The following is a 23,765-nucleotide window of genomic DNA, read 5'->3' on the forward strand; positions in this document are numbered from 1 at the left end:
GCCCACTCAGATCCTCTCTCACAATATCACTTCCTTGCTGGACTAATTTTGGTGTATTTTCATCTCCAGCGTATCCTGCCCCTCCTGAGCCCAGCTCTATAGGCTCCCAATAAAGTGGGTTCAGCCTTGCTACTGTCAGGTCACTTCCTCCTATGAGTAAGTTGACTAATACAAAGCCCTGGTGTTCACTGGCTTTTGCCTCTCAGCAAGAATGAAAGCAATAGTAAAGCAAGCTTAACAGCCAAATGTCCACTCCAAACTATAAAGAGCCACTTACAACAAAAGAAACATGAAATCAGAACAGATTACTGAGTCCATTAAACCAGTTTCTCTGGCAGAGAGGTACTCTCCACCCTTTCATATAATTTACCCATTTGTTTAATTTCCTTCCACACTTCATGTACAATCTACCCCACCATGAGCTCTGCCCACTTATTTTATCTACTTTCTCAGCCCACCTACACTCTGTACCACCATGGACAACAGCATCCATCCTCAGACTGTGCTGAGTAAACTGGTATCACTTGTTTGAGACTTTTTATTAGTCTGAGAACCCATGAATCGGAAGAGTAAAAGCCTCCTGTTTGATAACCAGTGACCCCTGGTGGTAAAGGGAAGACACAGTAAGAGTTTTAACAACACCAGGCTAAAGTCCAACAGGTTTATTTGGTAGCAAATGCCATTAGCTTTCGGAGCGCTGCTCCTTTGTCAGATGGAGTGGAAATCTGCTCTCAAACAGGGCACAGAGACACAAAATCAAGTTACAGAATAGGGGAATAGGTAAAGGGAAGGACAGTATCGGACTTGGCTGTGACTTGTGCCTCCTTGAGTTGGATAACTAAACGGTGCCCACACTCCAGGCTCATCTATGATAAACTGGCTCTTTGCTGGGGTAGTAGTAGATCACAGTATCTGTGGAACTATTCACATCTCCAGAGCAAGCAGAGTGAGAGAATGGGTGTGGAGAAGGAGTGGTCTGGTTGTGTTAAAGGCATCAGCAGAACACTCTGAGTGACACCACATCCCACGTGGGCAATGTGACAGACTATGTTTGCTGCTTCTACCTTTTGTGGATATTTTTGATATAAGTGATCAACTCAGTCATATTATTCAGAATCTAACAACCAGGAAGTGACCAAAGACTCAGACTTGTAAAGACAGTCTCCCTTTCCGCAGCTCTCAGACACATCTTAAAATGCTTTTAGCTGCTACTGTTATTTGCAGCAATTGTTGCTAAGCAACAGCCTGCCTTCAGTAAGGTCTCAGAAACAGCAATGATGCTGATGAAAGAATCATCAGTGTCAAGAATACCTGGGGAAGTTCCCTGCTGTTAAGCCAATTCATGCTCTTGAAACCTTGGCATAATTTAAATTCAACAGAAAGGACAGAAAGAACAAGGCGACATCATTTACAGCAATCCCTCAGCATTGCACTCAAGCATAAGCCCAGGTTGTGCACAGTACTTTTATAGGGTAAGATAGTGACAGGGGACAGTTAACAACACTGATATATCAAATCATCTGGAACGGACCACTCATCAGATTGTTTCAATCCCTTTGTCGATTCTTGCAACTCCAATCTTCTATGTATGTCCATTCCTCCAGTGTGTCTATCTATCCATTTCCACTCCTTCAGTGTATCAATCCATCCATCCTCACTCCTCCAGTGTGTCCACCCATCCATCCATCCCCACTCCTTCAGTGTCTCCATCCATCCATCTCCAATCCTCCAGTATGTCTATCCATCCATCCATCCATCCATCCATCCATCCATCGCCAATCCTTCAATGTGTCCATCCATCCATCTCCAATCCTCCAATGTGTCCATCCATCATCCATCCATCTCCACTCCTTCAGTATGTCCATCCATCCATCCATCTCCAATCCTCCAATGTGTCCATCCATCATCCATCCATCTCCAATCCTCCAATGTGTCCATCCATCATCCATCCATCTCCAATCCTCCAATGTGTCCATCCATCATCCATCCATCTCCAATCCTCCAGTGTGTCGATCCATCATCCATCCATCCATCCATCCATCCATCCATCCATCCATCCATCCATCCATCTCCAATCCTCCAATGTGTCCATCCATCCATCTATCTCCCATCCTCCAGTGTGTCCATCCATCATCCATCCATCCATCCATCCATTTCCAATCCTCCAATATGTCCATCCATCCATCCATCTCCAATCCTCCACTGTGTCCATCCATCCATCCAACTCCTATTCCCCAGTATGTCCATCCATCATCCATCCATCTCCAATCCTTCAGTATGTCCATCCATCCATCCATCTCCAATCCTCCAGTATGTCCATCCATCCATCCATCCATCTCCAATCCTTCAGTATGTCCATCCATCCATCCAACTCCAATCCCCCAGTATGTCCATCCATCCATCCAAAGAACAAAGAACAAAGAACAGTACAGCACAGGAAACAGGCCCTTCGGCCCTCCAAGCCTGTGCCGCTCCTTGGTCCAACTAGACCAATCGTTTGTATCCCTCCATTCCCAGGCTGCTCATGTGACTATCCAGGTAAGTCTTAAACGATGTCAGCGTGCCTGCCTCCACCACCCTACTTGGCAGCGCATTCCAGGCCCCCACCACCCTCTGTGTAAAAAACGTCCCTCTGATGTCTGAGTTATACTTCGCCCCTCTCAGCTTGAGCCCGTGACCCCTCGTGATCGTCACCTCCGACCTGGGAAAAAGCTTCCCACTGTTCACCCTATCTATACCCTTCATAATCTTGTATACCTCTATTAGATCTCCCCTCATTCTCCGTCTTTCCAAGGAGAACAACCCCAGTCTACCCAATCTCTCCTCATAGCTAAGACCCTCCATACCAGGCAACATCCTGGTAAACCTTCTCTGCACTCTCTCCAATGCCTCCACGTCCTTCTGGTAGTGCGGCGACCAGAACTGGACGCAGTACTCCAAATGCGGCCTAACCAGCGTTCTATACAGCTGCATCATCAGACTCCAGCTTTTATACTCTATACCCCGTCCTATAAAGGCAAGCATACCATATGCCTTCTTCACCACCTTCTCCACCTGTGTTGCCACCTTCAAGGATTTGTGGACTTGCACACCTAGGTCCCTCTGTGTTTCTATACTCCTGATGACTCTGCCATTTATTGCATAACTCCTCCCTACATTATTTCTTCCAAAATGCATCACTTCGCATTTATCCGGATTAAATTCCATCTGCCACCTCTCCGCCCAATTTTCCAGCCTATCTATATCCTGCTGTATTGCCCGACAATGCTCTTCGCTATCCGCAATTCCAGCCATCTTCGTGTCATCCGCAAACTTGCTGATTACACCAGTTACACCTTCTTCCAAATCATTTATATATATCACAAATAGCAGAGGTCCCAGTACAGAGCCCTGCGGAACACCACTGGTCACAGACCTCCAGCCGGAAAAAGACCCTTCGACCACTACCCTCTGTCTCCTATGGCCAAGCCAGTTCTCCACCCATCTAGCCACTTCTCCTTGTATTCCATGAGCCTTAACCTTCTTAACCAACCTGCCATGTGGGACTTTGTCAAATGCCTTACTGAAATCCATATAGACGACATCCACGGCCCTTCCTTCATCAACCGTTTTTGTCACTTCCTCAAAAAACTCCACCAAATTTGTAAGGCACGACCTCCCTCTTACAAAACCATGCTGTCTGTCACTAATGAGATTGTTCCGTTCTAAATGCACATACATCCTGTCTCGAAGAATCCTCTCCAACAACTTCCCTACCACGGACGTCAAGCTCACCGGCCTATAATTTCCTGGGTTATCCCTGCTACCCTTCTTAAACAACGGGACCACATTCGCTATCCTCCAATCCTCAGGGACCTCACCCGTGTCCAAAGAAGCGACAAAGATTTCCGTCAGAGGCCCAGCAATTTCCTCTCTCGTCTCCCTGAGCAGTCGAGGATAGATGCCATCAGGCCCTGGGGCTTTGTCAGTTTTAATGTTCCCTAAAAAATCTAACACTTCCTCTCTCGTAATGGAGATTTTCTCTAACGGGTCAACACCTCCCTCCGAGACACTCCCGGTTAACACGCCCCTCTCCTTCGTGAATACCGATGCAAAGTATTCATTTAGGATCTCCCCTATTCCCTTGGGTTCTCAGCATAATTCCCCTCCTTTGTCCCTGAGAGGTCCGATTTTCTCCCTGACAACTCTTTTGTTCCTAACGTATGAATAGAATGCCTTAGGATTCTCCTTAATCCTGCCTGCCAAGAACATCTCGTGCCCTCTTTTTGCCCTTCTAACTCCCCGTTTGAGATCTTTCCTACTCTCTCTGTATTCCTCCAGAGCTCCATCTGTTTTCAGTTGCCTGGACTTAACGTACGCCTCCCTTTTCATTTTAATCAGATCCTCAATTTCCCTGGTTATCCACGGCTCTCGAATCCTACCTTTCCTATCTTTCCTTTTTACAGGCACATGCCTATCCTGCAGCCTTATCAATAGTTCCTTAAAAGACTCCCACATGCCAGACGCGGACTTACCCTCGAACATCCTCTCCCAATCAACATCCACCAATTCCTGCCTAATCCGGCTATAGTCAGCCTTCCCCCAATTTAGCACCCTGCCCGTAGGACAGCACTCATCCTTGTCCATTACTATCCTAAAGTTAACAGAGTTGTGGTCACTATTTGCCACATGTTCCCCTACCGAAACTTTGACGACCTGACCGGGCTCATTTCCCAGAACTAGGTCCAGTATAGCCCCCTCTCTAGTCGGGCTATCTACATACTGTTCCAAAGAACCTTCCAGTACGCATTTTACAAATTCCTCCCCGTCCGGTCCCCCAGCTCTAAGCACTTTCCAGTCTGTGCCAGGGAAATTAAAGTCCCCCACTACAACAACCCTATTTTTTCTGCACCTATCCAGAATCTCCTGACATATCCTTTCCTCCACTTCCCGTGGGCTGTTGGGTGGTCTGTAGTACACCCCCAGCATAGTGACTGCACCCTTCCTGTTTCTGAGTTCCACCCACAGCGACTCAGTACATGACCCCTCTAAGTTGTCTACCCCCTGCACCGCGGTAATATGCTCCTTAACTAATATCGCTACTCCCCCACCTTTTTTAGCCCCTCCTCTGTCTCGCCTAAAACACTGATACCCCGGAATATTCAGCTGCCAGTCCTGTCCTTCTTTTAACCAAGTTTCCGTCACCGCAACCACATCCAAATTCCGCACAAGCATTAAGGCCCTAAGTTCGTCTGTTTTACCCGTTACACTCCTCGCATTGAAGCAGATGCACTCCAGACCTCCAGGCCCAGTCAGGTCCTCCTCCTCCAGAGTGCTCCTCTTCTTAGCTAGCCTTGCCCTGGCCCCCAGCTCGACCCCAGCCTCAGTATTTACTGACCTCCTGTTTTGTTCCCCAACCCCCTGCCACACTAGTTTAAATCCTGCCGAAACACTCGAGCAAAACTCCCAGCCAGGATATTTGCTCCCTTCCAGTTAAGGTGTAACCCATCCTTTCTGTACAGTTGCCATCCTGACTTGAAGATTTCCCAGTTATCTATGAATTTAAAACCCTCCCTCTTGCACCAGTCCTTTAGCCACGCGTTCAACTGTAGAATCTCCCTGTTCCGAGCCTCACTTGCACTAGGCACCGGGAGCAGTCCAGAGATTGCTACACTGGAGGTCTTACTTTTTAGCCTAGCACCCAACTCCCTGAATTTCTCTCGTATGACCCCCCTGCTCTTCCTACCTACATCATTTCCCCCAATGTGTACAATCACATCCGTTTGACTACCTTCCTTTTTAAATATGCTTCCTACCCTCTCGGAGACATCCAGTACCCCGGCACCAGGGAGGCAGACTACCATCCTGGATTCTCGTTCAGTCCCACAGAAGCGCCTGTCCGTGCCTCTAACTATTGCGTCCCCCACAACTATCGCTCTCCTAAACCCCTTCTTTCCCTTCCGGACCCCTGAGCCTGTCTCCGTGGAGGCGATCTGGTCCTCGTGGCTTACCCCTGGAGGGTCATCCCCCTCCACAGAATCCAAAACAATATACCTATTGTGGAGGGGGACAACCACAGGGGATCCCTCCACAGACTGCTCACTCCCTTCCCTTCTCCCATCTGTTGCCCATCCCTTTCTCTTATGGGAGACTGCCACTGGGGTGCTTTCTGGCACATAACCCTTCTGACTATTACCCCTCCTAACCGTGACCCACGTGTCTTCCTTCCGAGATCCATCCATCCATCTCCAATCCTCCAGTGTATCCATCCATCTATCTCCAATCCACCGGTGTGAATCTAATTTCACCATTTAGTGCTCCAAGGAGCCTTAGCCCTTGCAGCTTTCCAACAAGTTTGTAGTTCTTGCAGCTTGTGTGGGCAAGAGCAGGGCCTGCAAGACGGATGAACAAACTGATTGATGGAGGAGACCATTCAAGTGGGGTTAATAAATGAAACATATTTTATTAGGATGTACAATGGTTAGTGAGATACATTCATTTCTCCATGAGTCATGAAGGCTGTGATGCCTATTCGATGCCACGTGGTTGGAAAGAAACTTGGAATGGGAGGGGAAGGATCCAGTTGTCATGGTCCATGTTCATGCCAATGATTGATAGGACTAAGAAAGAGGTTCCTATTTTGGAAAATGAGCAGACTAAATTAAAAAGCAGGTGTACAAAGTAATTGTATTACTACATAAGCCACAAGAAAATTGGCAAAGGGTAAACAAGGTTAGAGGGATGATTCCATATCTCAAAGGCTGGTGTATGAGAAATGGGTTTTGATTTAGGGGTGCACTAGCACCAGTATTGGGGAATGAGAAAGATGTACCACTGAGACGGCATTCACCTGGACTGCACTGGGACTAGTGTACTGATAGTAGTATAGCTAGGAATGTAGAGGGCACTTTAAAATAAATAACGGAATAGGCAGGTGTAGTGGGGAGGTTGTGAGATTTGGAAAGGTAATGAGGAATGACTAGCCAACAGTTCAAAGTAGTGATGCAGGCAATTATTCAAAAGTGTGGCAAGTAAGGACCAGGTGTTCAAACATAAAATACCAGCAGGAAATAAGGTCACAAAAGAAAACCCATAAAGAGACAGGGTTAAAGGCTCTTAAAGGTGCAGCATTCATAACACAATAGATGAATTGATAGGATAAACAGAAATAAATAAGAATGATATGATAGTCATTACAGAGACATGGTCACAAAGTGACCATGGCTGGGAGTTGAATATTCAAGGATATTTCAGATTTTGGAAGAACAGCAAGGAAGGAAAGGATGTGGGTAGCTCTGTTATTCAAAGATGAGAGCCAATACTCTCCCAAAAAATTCTAAGTGTTGAATTTGCTTGAAAACTAGAGTATTTCACGTTGTTTTTTTCAAGTGGGAGTTCAGAGAAGAATCTCCCAACACTCTGTGCACTGCAAATGTCACTAGTGTGTATATCATTAAAAAGATGGGGGCGGAGCCTATTCCCACGAGAGAGCCCGGCAGCATAGTGCTGGGTGCGCTATTGGCGCATGCGCAGTGGCCCCGCACTGCCTGCCTCCTGATTGCTGGCCAGCCCCATGATCCCCGCATTGCCAGCACTCTGAGCCAACTCATGGCTCAATCACTGGCCCTCCCGGCCATTCCCGGGCCAGCCCCAAACACTCTCCTTTCTCCCAGCCTGCCCTGAACTCCAACCCTTGCCCCCACCTCGAGGTTACCCCTCGCAGAACCAACCCCCTTCCTGCAGTGCCAACCCCCCCTCACAGCCCAACCCCCCCCCCCCCCACATTGCCAACACCCCCGTAGCCCCAACCTCCCCCCCAACAAGCAGGCTCCCCGATCTCTGGCCTCCCTCCTACCCCACTGATCCTGTCTGCAGAGTTGCAGTGGGACACCCCCATTCCCGCTGATTGTCCCAGAGGCCCTGTCCCCATCAGGCCCCGCCCCCTTGGTACTGCCCTATGCCTGGTGGGCAATGCCAAGGTGTCCCCTAGGCATTGGCACTTTGCCTCTTGGGCAGTGCCAGGGGGCCCAGGCTAGGACTACCAAAGTGCCAATGCCCACGGGGCACCCCCCTGCCGCCTTACCCTCCGGTGGGCCACGATTGACCCCCTTCACATCAGCAGGGTCGGGCTGCTAGTTAGTTCCCCGTTAGTGGGGAGCTACTATAAACCCAGCAGGAATGAACCATTCTGGTGGGGGGGAGATGCTAGCGGGCCCGGAGATTTCAATCTGCTAACCTCATTTAAATAAGGTTCAAATGACAATTGAAATGATTTTCGCACCTCCCTGCCGATTTCCGGCGCGGAGCTGACATCAGAAATCCAGCAGTGGGAGCCGCTATCACAGCAGGAATGCATACGTGAACCCTGCAAATCGGCCAACACGAGAATCGCCCAGCTCGCTGCCCTAAAAGATTAGCGCAGCGGGGTGGGAGATTTGCGGCCGAGGTCAGTAGAGTAAAAATAAATGATCTTGGTTCAGGCGATGAAAATGTAGATTCTGTTTGCTGGAGATAAGAAACAGCAAGGGAAAGTAGTCATTGGTGGGAGCAATTTATAGGCATCTTAATAGTAGTTACACGGTAGGACAAAGTATAAATCATAAGATAATTGGGACTTGTAGGGAAGATAGTACAATAATAATGGATGATTTTAATCTTCATATAGATTGGAAAGAATCTTATTGGTAAAGGTAGCTTGAATGATGAGTTCATAGAGTGTATTCAGGACAGTTTCTTAGCACAATGTGTTCTGAAACCAAATAGGGAACAAGCTATTTTAGAGTCGGCAATGAGTAATGACACAGGCAACGTTTAAGAAATATTTATAGGAGCACTTGAAATGCCGTTGCATACATGGCTGCAGGCCAAGTGCTGGAAAATGGGATTAGAATAGATAGGTGCTTGATAGCTGACCAGACATGATTGGACAAAGAGTCTCTTTCTATGTGTTAAACTCTCTGACTCTATGAGACTTAATAAATACCTCACAGTAAAAGATCTCTGGGTAAGGGTGATCATAACATTGTGGATTTTCACATTTTTGAGGGTGAGAAATTTGGGATTGTAATTACGTTTTAAGTTTAATAAAGTCAATTACAAGGATTATAAGAGTTGGCTAAAGGAGACTGGTTAAATAGGTTAAAAGGTAAGACTGTAGAGAATCAGTGGTAAACATTTAGGGAGATATTTCATAATTCTTAACAAAAATATATTCAACTGAGAAAGAAGGGGTCAAATTGAAAGGAAATAGGTACAATGCTTGACTAAGCCTTGAATGATTGGCGCAAGAGAAGAACTTGTCTTCATGATAGATAATTATATATTTGAACCGAGTCAAAGCAGTTGAGTTCAGCAGTCATATTGGTACCAAAACCTGATGGAACTCAAAGATTTTGCAAGTGATTGCCAAAATAAAAAACTAATCCCACACTCCAAATTGCAGATTTCATTGATAGAGTTGGAAACTCAAAGTTGATCAGCAAGATTGACTTAATGAAAGGATATTGGTAAGTGACAGTAACAGATCAACCAAAGAAAATCTCTGCTTTTCTAATCGCAGATGGCCTACACCAATGTGAAGTGGTGCCATTTGGAATTAAGAATGCACTAGTTGCTTTTCAAAGACTAACAAATGAAACTATTCCTGTACTATCGAACTGTTGTCTGCACAGATGATTTAATGGTATACAGTCAACAGATGGGAAGACCATGTGAAACACCTCAATGCACCATTCAAGAGACTACATAAAGCTGACAGTGATAGATTATGTGAAAAGTGAATTTGCCAAAGCCTTGTTCCTAAAACCAAACGAGAGATACTGCTGTTCCTCAGAAAGTATGGATTTTGCAGGAAGTTTATCCAAATTTCAGCGCGGTAGCGATCCTATTAACTAATTGAAAAAAAAATGAAATATGACTGGTCAGAGTCTTGACAGACTGCCTTCGGGATTAAAGGCTGTCTCAATAAACAAGCCGGTATTGGCTGCTCCATATTTCCACAAACCACTCAAGATAACAATTGATCCATCATGCTATGATCATTCTTACCCAGAGATGGGAGCTATATGATTATAGAACATAGAAAGTCACAGCACAAACAGGCCCTTCGGCCCACAAGTTGCGCCGATCACATCCCCACCTCTAGGCCTATCTATAGCCCTCAATCCCATTAAATCCCATGTACTCATCCAGAAGTCTCTTAAAAGACCCCAACGAGTTTGCCTCCACCACCACCGACGTCAGCCGATTCCACTCACCCACCACCCTCTGAGTGAAAAACTTACCCCTGACATCCCCCCTGTACCTACCCCCCAGCACCTTAAACCTGTGTCCTCTCGTAGCAACCATTTCAGCCCTTGGAAATAGCCTCTGAGAGTCCACCCTATCCAGACCCCTCAACATCTTGTAAACCTCTATCAGGTCACCTCTCATCCTTCGTCTCTCCAGGGAGAAGAGACCAAGCTCCCTCAACCTATCCTCATAAGGCATGCCCCCCAATCCAGGCAACATCCTTGTAAATCTCCTCTGCACCCTTTCAATGGCTTCAACATCTTTCCTGTAATGAGGTGACCAGAACTGCGCGCAGTACTCCAAGTCATGTACTATAAGACAATGATGCAAACATTGAGTGTCCAGTCAGTTATTTTTCGAGAAAGCATCCTTGTCAATGAAAGTACTCCACGGTTGAAAAGTCTGGAACACGCTGCCTGGGGAGGTGGTGTGAGCAGCTACGATAGCAGCATTTAAGGGGCAACTAGACGAAGATATGAAGAGGGACAGGTAGTATTGAGGAAGCAGGGGCCTGCAGAAGGACTTGGACAGGTTAGGAGAGTGGGCAAAGAAGTGGCAGATAGAATACAATGTGGAAAAGTGTGAGGTTATGCACTTTGGAAGGAGGAATGGAGGCATAGACTATTTTCTAAATGGGAAAATGCTTAGGAAATCAGAAACACAAAGGGACTTGGGAGTCATTGTTCAAGATTCTCTTAATGTGCAGGTTCAGTCGACAGTTAGGAAGGCAAATGCAATGTTAGCATTCATGTCGAGAGGGCTAGAATACAAGAGCAGGGATGTACTTCTGAGGCTGTATAAGACTCTGGCCTTGGAATATTGTGAGCAGTTTTGGACCCCATATCTAAGGAAGGATTGCTGGCCTTAGAAAGGGTCCAGAGGAGGTTCACAAGAATGATCCTTGGAATGAAGAGCTTGTTGTATGAGGAATGGTTGAGGACTCTGGGTCTGTACTCATTGGAGTTTAAAAGGATGAGGGGGGATCTTATTGAAACTTACAGGATACTGCGAGGCCTGGATAGAGTGGATGTGGAGAGGATGATTCTACGAGTAGGAAAAACCAGAACCAGAGGGCACAACCTCAGATTAAAGGGACGATCCTTTAAAACAGAGATGAGAAGGAATTTCTTCAGCCAGAGAGTGGTGAATCTGTGGAACTCTTTGCCGCAGAAGGCTGTGGAGGCCAGGTCATTGTGTGTCTTTAAGACAGAGATGGATAGGTTTTTGATTAATAAGGGGATTGGGGTTATGGGGAAAAGGCAGGAGAATGGGGATAAGAAAAATATCAGCCATGATTGAATGGCGTAGTAGACTTGATGGGCCGAGTGGCCTAATTCTGCTCCTATGTCTTATGGTCTTATGGTCTTAGAGACGAATACATGAATAAGTTGGGAATGGAAGGATATGGACTCTGTAAGTTTGCATACGGTTTTAGTTTAGGCAGGCATCATGATCGGCGCAGGCTTGGAGGGCCGAAGGGTCTGTTCCTGTGCTGTACTTTTCTTTGTTCTTTGTTCTTATGTGCTAAGCCTTGTTTTGGCTCCTCAATAGTTTGAAATATATATATTTCTGGAACTGCCAGAAAGATTGTGATCAATATTGTTCTAATCCACAAATGTTTTTTTGAGAAATTCCAGACCAGGAATCTTCATTTGTTTCATTGGGATTTGTTGTTGCAACCATTTACCCTAAAAATGATTCATCTTGCAGGAAGGATAATAGAACATAGTGCAGTACTACAGTGCAGAAAGAGGCCATTCGGCCCATTGAGTCTGCACCGACCACAATCCCACCCTAACCCCATGACCCCATGAAAGCTAGTCCCCCTGACACTAAGGGGCAATTTAGCATGGTCAATCCACCTAACTCACACATCTTTGGACTATGAGAGGAAACCGGAGCGCCCAGAGGAAACCCACACAGACAATGACCCGAGGCCGGGAATCGAACCCGGGAATCGAACCCGGGTCCCTGACGCTGTGAGGCAGCAGTGCTAACCGTGCCGCCCACAATTGCAGGCATTTTATCCAGTTTGACAACTTGCTTAAATACCTCATAGAGGAGACATAAAAATTGTATTTAAATTGCAGAAGTTTAGGACATAATCTCTCTATCTAATTTAATGTTATCATCTTTTGATCAAGGACCTGAGATCACAAGATCATTTGAATTTTGATTAAACAATGGGAAAGTGTTTATTGTGTATATTGTATGTAATAAGATAGTTGCTAAAGTGTTTCTAACTTTAAAATATATAGAATTTTAAAGTATCTTGAAAAAATCCTAACTTTTTTCTTTTGAGAGAGAATGTGTGATGGACTTTGTGCTTCTGGGGAATAAAACTATTTGATGTTGGGGTGATAGTCCCATTAAGAGCTAAGTTTCTCTGAAAGATTTCTGGTAAAAAGCACACTGATCATGTGACCAAGCTTTCTGGGGGATAAACAATAGAAAGAAAAAGGGTCAAGCAGATGTTAATTATACGGGTGAGTAGGTTCCAGGATATGGTTCACTGTTTTAGCAATTCGGATTTATTATAAAACAAATTGGCTCATGGAAACATTTCTGTGTGTTGGTTAAAATGGCTTTTAAAAAACCAGGTTAATTGAAGGATTCTACAAGTTGGACTTCTGGGATAGCCAAACTGCGAAACAGAGAGAGTTCCTAGATACAAACTCCAGAGTTAAAGAACATTAGAGATGGGATGAAATGTAATCCAGGACACTGTGGGAGGCTAGGAAGGAAATTGCATGTACTCGAGCAGAGATATTTGAATTATCGATAGTCATAGGTGAGTGCCTGAAGATTGGAGGGTGGAAAATGTTGTGTCTTTGTTTAAAAGGGGCTGCAGGGAAAAGCCTGGGAACTACAGGCCGGTAGGCCTCACATCTGTGGTGAGTAAGTTGTTTGAAAGTATTTTGAGAGACAGGATCTACAGGCATTTAGATGTAAGGACTGATTAGGGACAGTCAGCATGGTTTTGTGAGTGGAAAATCATGTCTCACAAATTTGATTGAGTTTTTTGAAGGGGTAACCAAGAAGGTAGATGAGGGCAGTGCAGTTGATGTTCTCTACATGGATTTTAGCGAGGCCTTTGACAAGTTACCACATGGTAGGTTGTTGCATAAAGTTAAATCTCACAGGGTGAGGTAGCAAAATGGATACAAAATTGGCTTAATGACAGAAGATAGAGGGTGGCTGTAGAGGGTTGTTTTTCAAACTGGAGGCCTGTGACCAGTGGTGTGCCTCAGGGATCGGTGCTGGGTCCACTATTATTTGTCATTTATATTAATGATTTGGATGAGAATTTAGGAGGCATGGTTAGTAAGTTTGCAGATGACACCAAGCATGCCGAATGCCTTCTTCACCACTCTGTTCACCTGTGACTCCACTTTCAAGGATTGCAACGGGATCTTGATCAATTGGGCCAGTGGGCTGACGCATGGCAGATGGAGTTTAATTTAGATAAATATGAGGTGATGCATTTTGGTAGATTGAACCAGGGCAGGACTTACTCAGTTAATGGTAAGGCATTGGGGAGAGTTACAGAACAAAGAGATCTAGGGGTACATGTTCATATGCCCTTGAAAGTGGAGTCACAGGTGAACAGAGTGGTGAAGAAGGCATTCGGCATGCTTGGTTTCATTGGTCAGAACATTGAATACAGGAGTTGGGACGTCTTGTCATAGAAGTTCATAGAAACCCTACAGTGCAGAAAGAGGCCATTTGGCCCATCGTGTCTGCACCGACCACAATCCCACCCAGGCCCTACCCCCATACATTTACCCACTAACCCCTCTAACCTATGCATCTCAGGACACTAAGGGGCAATTTTTTAGCATGGCCAATCAACCTCACCCGCACATCTTTGGACTGTGGGAGGAAACCAGAGCACCCGGAGGAAACCCACGCTGACACGAGGAGAATGTGCAAACTCCACACAGACAGTGACCCAAGCCGGGAATCGAACCCAGGTCCCCGGAGCTGTGAAGCAGCAGTGCTAACCACTGTGCTACCGTGCCGCCCTTGAAGTTGTACAAGACATTGGTAAGGCCACACTTGGAATACTGTGTACAGTTCTGGTCACCCTATCATAGAAAGGGTATTATTAAACTAGAAAGAGTGCAGAAAAGATTTACTAGGACGCTACTGGGACTTGATGATTTGAGTTATAAGGAGAGGCTGGATAGACTGAGACTTTTTTCCCTGGAGCGTAGGAGGCTGAGGAGTGATCTTACAGAGATCTATAAAATATTGAGGGGCATAGATCAGCTAGATAGTCAATATCTTTTCCCAAAGGTAGGGGAGTCTAAAACTAATGGGCATAGATTTAAGGTGAGAGGGGAGAGATACAAAAGGGTCCAGAGGGGCAGTTTTTTCACACAGAGGGTGGTGAGTGTCTGGAACAAGCTGTCAGAGGTAGTAGTAGAGGCGGGTACAATTTTGTCTTTTAAAAAGCGCATAGACAGTTACATGGGTAAGATGGGGATAGAGAGATATGGGCCAAAATTGGGACCATCTTAGGGGTTAAAAAAAGGGCGGCATGGACAAGTTGGGCGGGTAGGGCCTGTTTCCATGCTGTCAACCTCTATGACTCTATGACTCTAGAGCTGTGAGAGTTCTGACCTGAAGTGGCTATGCTTAAGACACTTAGCAACACTTGCATTTAATGGGAAGTTACAACCATGGGGCAGTTGAAGGAGATTTGAAGGGTCAATCTTTCTAGAAGTAAGCAGAAGGCTCAAGAAATCTCGACACTTATATGAATCTTTGAAACAATACTCAAACAAAATGGTAGATCTTACAATCTTTGATCATTTGATGTTGGGTTTTTTGGGTGTAAGTTAAATGGGTGTAGAAGGAAAGTTGAGTTGAGTAATTCAGTTTGAGTCTAAGTAGTATCTTTAATGTAACTGACATTTTAAGTTAGATTGTAGTTATTAGTTTTCACGTTCTTTGATTTTGGTCAAGTAATTTTTTTTTGTTTTAAACAGTGAACTTTCTGGCGACATTCTTTTAGTTTTCAGATTTCAAAACCAAAATGTTACTGTTCAAGATCAGTAATACAATCTAAACAAAGATTAGAGTCACTCATGATTATTATATTCCAATAATTTCTTGTTTAATCCTTTGTTCAACAGTATAACTGTTATTAGGAGGCCTATAAACTACTCTCACCAAGAGTTTTCTGACTCTTGTTATTCCTTCCACCCATACTGATTCTACTTCATAATCTTTGAAGCCAAGATCCTTTCTCACTAACATGCTAATGTTATATTTGATTATCAGCCTACCCCTACCCTGCCATTCTGTCTTTTTGAAATGTTGTGTACGCTGGAATATGTATTTCCCAAATTTGGTTAGCTTGTAACTCTATGATGATTAGAACATAGAACATAGAACATTACAGTGCAGTACAGGCCCTTCGGCCTCGATGTTGCGCCGACCATTGAAACTAATCTAAAGCCCCTCTAATCTACACTATCCCAATATCATCCATATGTTTATCCAATAACCATTTGAATGCTCTTAATGTTGGCGAGTCCACTACTGCTGCAGGCAGGGCATTCCATGCCCTTACTACTCTCTGAGTAAAGAACCTACCTCTAACATCTGTCCTATATCTCTCACCCCTCAATTTAAAGCTATGTCCCCTCGTGTTAGCCATCACCATCCAAGGAAAAAGGCTCTCACTATCCACCCTATCTAATCCTCTGATCATCTTGTATGCCAAACCGGTTAGGTCAAACAGATTTATCTCTATTTGTGCCACTAATTCAGCTATTTTATTCTGGATATTTTGCATATACAGATAAGAGTCTTTATTTTATTTTGTACTGCTATTCCCTTCATGGAGCTGAATTGCTGATTCATCACTACCGTGACACATTCTGTCTCTTCTGGTCCGACTCTGCTTGTCTTTACACACACCATTATTGCCTCAATTTTTTTTATGGATTTCTAATTCTCCCTCCCCTTCCAATTTTATCAGCTTAAAGCCTTATCTACAGCCCTGGTTAGACAATTGGTCCCAGCCCAGCTTAAGTGATGCCCATCTCAATGGAACAGCTCACTCTAACCTGAAAACTACTGCCAGTGCCCCAAGAATTGAAAACCCCACCACTCTTTGAGTCATGTATTCTTAATGTGCTTAACCCAAAGTCAATTGGCATGTCTCTCACGTAACAATCACAGATGACCACCTTTGAGGTTTTGTGTTTTAATTTGGACCCTAACTGCTCAAAACTCTCAACAGAACATAATTTCATAATTTCTAGTCCTATCTATGTTGTTGGTTCAAACATGATGCACAGCATTGAATCCTCACCCCCCCATTTCAAATTCCTCTCCAGTCATGAGGAGATGTCTTTAATCCTGGCAACACAGCCGTGGGAGCTGCCTCTTATGGCTAAAGAGAATAGTATCTATCCCTCTGATATACTGTATTTTCTCACCATCACATTCCTTTTCGCTCCGCACACTTGGTGCCATGGTCAGTTTGCTCACCTACATTATAGTCCTTATTTTCATCCACACAGGTAGCAAGCATCTCATATCTATTGGTCAAAGTCAAGGGCTGAGGCTCCTCCATCACTACATGCTGGATCCCTATGACTCACAGCCACACTCACCTGTCGCTAACCATTGGCCAACTTTAAAGATCTACCTAGCCTAGGAGGCATGACTGCCTCCTAGAATCAAGTGTCTAAATAATCTCATTCTTCACAATGCTCCGCAATATCTGAAACTCAGACTCTAGTTCAGTTGAAGAATTTATTCTTCAGACAGCCACAAGTCAAACCATAGTACACCACCACTCCTGCCATGTCTGTCTAATCTCATCTAGTAAAATAATAAATTAATTATTAAGTTTGAACAAAGGACAGCACAAGAACAGGCCCTTCAGCCCTCCAAGTGTGCGCCGATCACATTGTCCTATCTAGACCAACCACCTATATCCCGCTATTCCCCACCTGTTCATGCATCTATCCAAATAAGTCTTAAATGTCGCTAACGTATCTGCCCTCAACCACTTCACTTGGCAGTGCATTCCAGGCCCCCACCACCCTCAGTGTAAAAACTTCCCCCACACATCTCCACTGAACCTTTCCCTCATTACCTTGAACTTGTGACCCCTTGTATTTGTCATTTCTGCCCTGGGAAAAAGCTTCCAACTGTTCACTCTAACCTATACCTTTCATAATTTTATAAACTTATATCAGGTCACCCTTCAGCCTCTGTCTTTCCAGGAAGAACAATCCCAGTTTATTCAATCTCTCCTCATAGCTAATACCCTCCATACTGGGCAAAATCCTGGTAAACCTTTTCTGTACCCCCTCCAAACCTCCACGTCCTTCTGTTAGCGTGGTGACCAGAATAGGTCACAGTATTCCAAATGTAGCCTAACCAACGTTTTATATAACTGTAACATAATTTGCTAACTTTTATACTCGATGCCCTGTCTGATGAAGGCAAGCATTCCATATGCTTTCTTCACCACCTTTTCCACCTGTGCTGCCACTTTTAAGAATCTGTGGACCTCTACTCCCAGATCTCTCTGTGTCTCTATGCTTCTGATGGTTCTGTAAGAAGTTTCACAACACCAGGTTAAAGTCCAACAGGTTTATTTGGGAGCACAAATAAACCTGTTGGACTGTAACCTGGTGTTGTGAGATTTCTTACTGTGCTTCCCCCAATCCAATGCCGGCATCTCCACATCCTGATGGTTCTGCCATTTATTTTATAGCTCCCACCTGAATTGGATCTACCAAAATGCATCACCTCGCATTTGCCCAGATTAAATTCCATCTGCCATTTCTCCGCTCAATTTTCCAGCCTATCTATGTCCTCTGTATGCTCTGACAATCTTCATCACTATTCACAACGCCACCAATGTTAGTGTTATCCGCAAACTTTGTTTGCCAAAGTAATGATAAATTTCAGTCTCCGAGCTTGGAGAAATAATAACTCACTCGAGGTTGGAAGAAAAGGTATAAAAAGCAGCACCACCTTCCTCTTTAGCAAATTCCCACTTGCACCAAATTCCTAAATTGGTACTCGCCCATCAAGGAGTCCATTCCTGGAAAACTCTCATTGCCCTTAACCCACCTGGCTCAGCTGATCTTGACAAAAGCGGTTTCTTATACATGATCTAATTTACAACTAATGTACTGGAAATATGTCAGAGGACTACAGCCCCACAACCCTCATTCAACTCCATCATTCAATACAGATGCTCTCTCACTTGGTCATCTTCTTCTCTCTGTGCTCTTACTTACTGTCATCTCCGTCTATCTGTTCTCTCTCTGTGTGCTCCCTCTTCCCATGCTCTCTCACTTCCTGTCATCTTCCTCTCTCTGTTCTCTCTCTTTCTCTGTGTTCCTTCTCCCTGTGCTCTCTCAGTTACTGTCATCTCTTTCTCTCTGTGCTCTCTCACTTACTGTCATCTTCCTCTCTCTGTTCTCTCTCTTTCTCTGTGTTCCCTCTCCCTGTGCTCTCTCACTTACTGTCATCTTCCTCTCTCTGTTCTCTCTCTTTCTCTGTGTTCCCTCTCCCTGTGCTCTCTCACTTACTGTCATCTTCCTCTCTCTGTTCTGTTTCTTTCTCTGTGCTCCCTCTCCCTGTGCTCTCTCAGTTACTGTCATCTCCTCTCTGTGCTCTCTCTCTCTCTCTGTGCTCCCTCTCCCCTGTGCTCTCTCATTGTGTGTCACCCCCTCACTCTCTCTCTCTCTCCTATTCAGTCTCTCTCACTCTTTATCTTTGTGTTTTCTCTCTAATCTCTGTCCCACTGTGCACTCTTTCACATTTGTTCTGTGCTCTCTCTCTCCCCCCCCCCCCCCGTGTTTTCTTTCCTACTCTACTCTCTGTTCGTGTCTCCCTCTTTCTCTGTGCGCTGTTGTTTTCTCTTATGTCTCTGTATCTCTTCTCTCTCCATCTGAACTCTCGCTCTCTCTCTTCTCTCTGAGTCTCTTACCCTATGTGCCCTCTCGCTGTCTCTCTCTCTCTCTCTCCCTTTCTGCTCTCTCTCCATATCTCTCTGTGCTCTCTCTGCACATTTCCTCACTGTCTCTATCTCTCCCTCTCTGTCTCTTTCTCCTTCTCTGACCACTTCCCCCTCTCATGCTCAAGAACACACAAGAAAGGACAGGTGTAAGCCACCAGCACCTTCAAGCCTGCCCCACCATTCAATACGATCATGACTGATCTATGCTGGCCTCAATTCCTTTTCTGTGCCATTGCCTCATAGCCTTCTATTCCTCGATCTATCAAATATTTATTCAACTCCACTTTGAAAACTACTAATGATCCAGCCTCCATCACCCTTTGGGGCAAAGAATTCCAGTGATTCACCACCCTCTGCAAGAAGACATTTTTATGCACCTCAGTTTTAAATGAGTGTCCCCTTACTTTGTAGCAGTGTCCCCTTGTTCGAGATTCTCCCACTAGTGAAAACCATCTAACCATCCACCCTATTGACTGTGCTCTTGTGACATGAAGCTGCTCTATATTTCTCCATTACATTCACTGAAGTTTAGAAGAGTGAGAGGGCATCTCAAAGAACAAAGAAAATTACAGCACAGGAACAGGCCCTTTGACCCTCCAGGCCTGCACCAACCATGCTGCCCATCTGAACTAAAACCCCCTACCCTTCCAGGGACCGTATCCCTCTATTCCCATCCTATTCATGTATTTGTCAAAACACCCCTTAAAAGTCGCTATTGTATCTGCTTCCACTACCTCCCCTGGCAGCAAGTTCCAGGCACCCACCAACCTCTGTAAAAGAGTAAAAAAACTTGCTTCATACATCTCCTTTAAACCTTGAACCTCACACCTTAAACCTATGCCCCCTAATAATTGACTCTTCCACCCTGGGAAAAAGCTTCTGACTACCCACTCTGTCCATGCCCCTCATACTCTTGTAGACTTTTATCAGGTCACCCCTCCACCTTTGTCGTTTCAGTGAGAACAAACCAAGTTTCTCCAACATCACCTCATAGCTCATGCCCTCCATACCAGGCAACATTCTGGTAAATCTTTTCTGTACCCTCTCCAAAGCCTCCACATCCTTTTGGTAGTGTGGCGAACAGAATTAAACACTATATTCCAAGTGCGGCCTGACAAGGATCTATAACATTGCAACATGACTTGCCAATTTTTAAACTCAATGCCCCGGCCAATGAAGGCAAGCATGCCGTATGCCTTCTTGACTACCTTCTCCACCTGCATTGCCACTTTCGGTGACCTGCGTACCTGCACACCCAGATCCCTGTGCCTATCAATACTCTTAAGAGTTCTGCCATTTACTGTATATTTCCCATCTGTATTAGATCTTCCAAAATGCATTACCTCATATTTGTCTGGATTAAAGTCTATCTGCCATCTCTCCTCCCAAATCCCCAATCGATCTATACTTTGCTGTAGCCTCCAAAGATCCTCATCGCTATCCGCAATTCCACCAACTTTTGTGTCGTCCGCAAACTTACTAATCAAACTAGTTGCATTTTCCTCCAAATCATTTGTATATATATTACAATCAGCAAAGGTCGTAGAAAGTTATTAAATTCTAACAGTAAAGAACAACATGTTCCTTACTCCAGGCCATTAATATAAATAGTGAACAACTGTGAGCCAAGAAATTATCCCTTCGGTTCTCCACCAGTTACATCTTTCCACTGTGAAAATGACCCATATATGCCAACTCTCTGTTCTCTATGTGACAGGCAGTTTTCAATCCACGCTATCACACTTTCTCCAATTCCAGGGGCTTTTACTTTATGCATCAGCCTCTTATGCAGCACCTCATCGAATGTCTTTTGGAAATCTAAATACACTACATCTACAGGTTCCCCTCTATCTATTCTCCCTGTTACATCCTCAAAGAATTCAAGCAAATTTGTCAAACGTGATTTACCTTTGATAAAACCCTGTTGACTAGGTTTGATTATTTTCAGCTTTCCTAAATGATTAGTTATTTCCTCTTTGATTAATGACAACAGTATCTTGCCAATAGTAGATGTTAAAGTAACTGGCCTATAGTACCCTGCCTTCTGCCTTTCTCCCTTTTTGAACCGTCTACTCTGTGTCTGTATTTCTTGCTCAGCGCACTCTCTCACTTTCACTCTCTTTCTGTGCTCTCCCCCTTTCTCTCTCTTGCTCTCTGTCTCTCTGTCTTTTCCTCTCTGCGCTCTCTTTCTCTGACTCTCATTCTCTCTCACTCTTCCTGTGCTCTCTTCCATACTAAGAAGTCTCACAACACCAGGTTAAAGTCCAACAGGTTTACTTGGAATCACGAGCTTTTGGAGCTTTTGGAGTATCAGGCTTCTTACTGTGCCCACCCTAGTCCAACACCGGCATCTCCACATCATGGCTACCTCTTTCATACTGTTCTCTCTTCGTCTATCTATTCACTCTCTCTCTGTACTCCATCTTTACCTTCCCCCCTCTCTCTATGCTCCTGATTCTCATTGAATTTTCTGATCCATTTAATACACTGTAGAACTGAAATTATCAATGCTGGCCTTCAGAATTATCCTCTAACTATTCGTTGCCTGCCACACTGATTATATCATTAACCACAGTCTGACCTATGAGTCTAGAACTGACCAAGCCTCTTTGTTTTCATGCATAAACCTCACAACTTTTAAGTTAAGAAAACCCTTTGCTAATTTGGCCTGACACATGCTTCTCAAAAGCTGGAATTGCTAATTTTACAGTAAAAAGTTGTGAAAGGATTGTCCCCAAGAATATGCAAATATATTTCCCTCTTGAGTCCCAGCTTGAATTTGCTGAGTGGCAAATGCTGTATAACTCTTTTACTGACATAAGATATATTTAGATGATAAAGAGAGCCTGCATAGGGGTACAGCTGTGCTACCAGAAACCACAAGTCAAAAGAAACAGAGAAAAGAATATTCAAGTATGGATGACATCCAGTTCGGCTTGTTAGGTTTATAAAAACAAAGAAAGGTTCAGCACAGGAACAGGCCCTTCGGCCCTCCAAGCCTGCGCCAATCATGATGCCTGCCTAAACTAAAACCATATGCACATACGGAGTCCGTATCCTTCCATTTCCATCCTATTCATGTATTCGTCTAATTGCCCCTTAAATGCCGCTATCGTACCTCTCCCACCACCTCCCCAGGCAGTGCGTTCCAGACATTCACCACCCTCTGTGTAAAAAACTTGCCTCACACATCTCCTCCAAACTTTTCCCTTGCACCTAAAACCTATGTCCCCTAGTACTTGATTTTTCTACCCTAGGAAAGAGCATCTGACTATCCACTCTGTCCATGCCACTCATAATCTTGTAGACTTCTATCAGGCCCCCCCTCAACCTCTGTCATATCAGTGAGAATAAACCAAGTTTATCCAACCTCTCTTCGTAGCCTAATACCCTCCAGACCAGGCAACAACCTGGTAAACCTCTTCTGTACCCTGTCCAAAGCATCCACATCCTTCTGGTAGTGTGGCAACCAGAATTATACACAATATTCTAAATGAGGCCTAACTAAGGTTCTGTACAGTTGAAACACGACCTGCCAATTTTTATACTCAATGCCCCGACTGATGAAGGCAGGCATGCCCTTTGCTTTCTTGACTACCTTATCCATCTACGTTGCCACTTTCAGTGATCGGTGGACATGTACACCCAGATCTCTCTGCCTGTCAATACTCCTAAGGGTTCTACCATTTACTGTATAATTCCTACATCATTGGACCTTCCAAAATGCATTATCTCACATTTGTCCGGATTAAATTCCATCTGCCATTTCTTCGCCCAAGTCTTCAACCGGTCTATATCTTCCTGTATCCTCTGACAATTCTCTTCACTATTTGCAACTCCACCGATTTTTGTATCGTCTGTGAACTTACTAATCAGACCAGCTACATTTTCCTTTAAATCGTTTATATATACTACGAACAACAAAGGTCCCAGAACTGATCCCTGTGGAACACGCTAGTCATAGCCTTCCACTCAGAAAAGCACCCCTCTACTGCTACCCACTGTCTCCTATGGCCAAGCCAGTTCTGTATCTGTCTTGTCAGCTCTCCTCTGATCCTGTGTGACTTCGCATTTCGTACTAGTCTACCATGAGGTACCTTGTCAAAGGCTTTACTGAAGTCCATGTATACAACATCCACTGCCTTTCCCTCATCTATCACCTTTGTCACTTCCTCGAAAAACTCGATCTAGTGAGGCACGACCTCCCCTTCACAAAACCATGCTGTCTATCACAAATTAGTTCATTTGTTTCCAAATGTGAGTAAACCTTGTCCCAAGAATCTTTTCCAATAATTTCCCTACCACTGACATAAAGCTCACTGGCCTGTAATTTCCTGGATTATCCCTGCTGCCCTTCTTAAACAATGGAACAACATTGGCTATCCTCCAGTACTCTGGAACTTCCCTTGTAGCCAATGAGGATATAAAGATTTCTGTCAAGGCCCCAGCAATTTCTGCCCTTGCCTCCCTCAGTATTCTGGGGTAGATCCCA

This window comes from Mustelus asterias, chromosome 9 (genome assembly GCF_964213995.1).
Source record: "Mustelus asterias chromosome 9, sMusAst1.hap1.1, whole genome shotgun sequence".
Taxonomy (NCBI): Eukaryota; Metazoa; Chordata; class Chondrichthyes; order Carcharhiniformes; family Triakidae; genus Mustelus; species Mustelus asterias.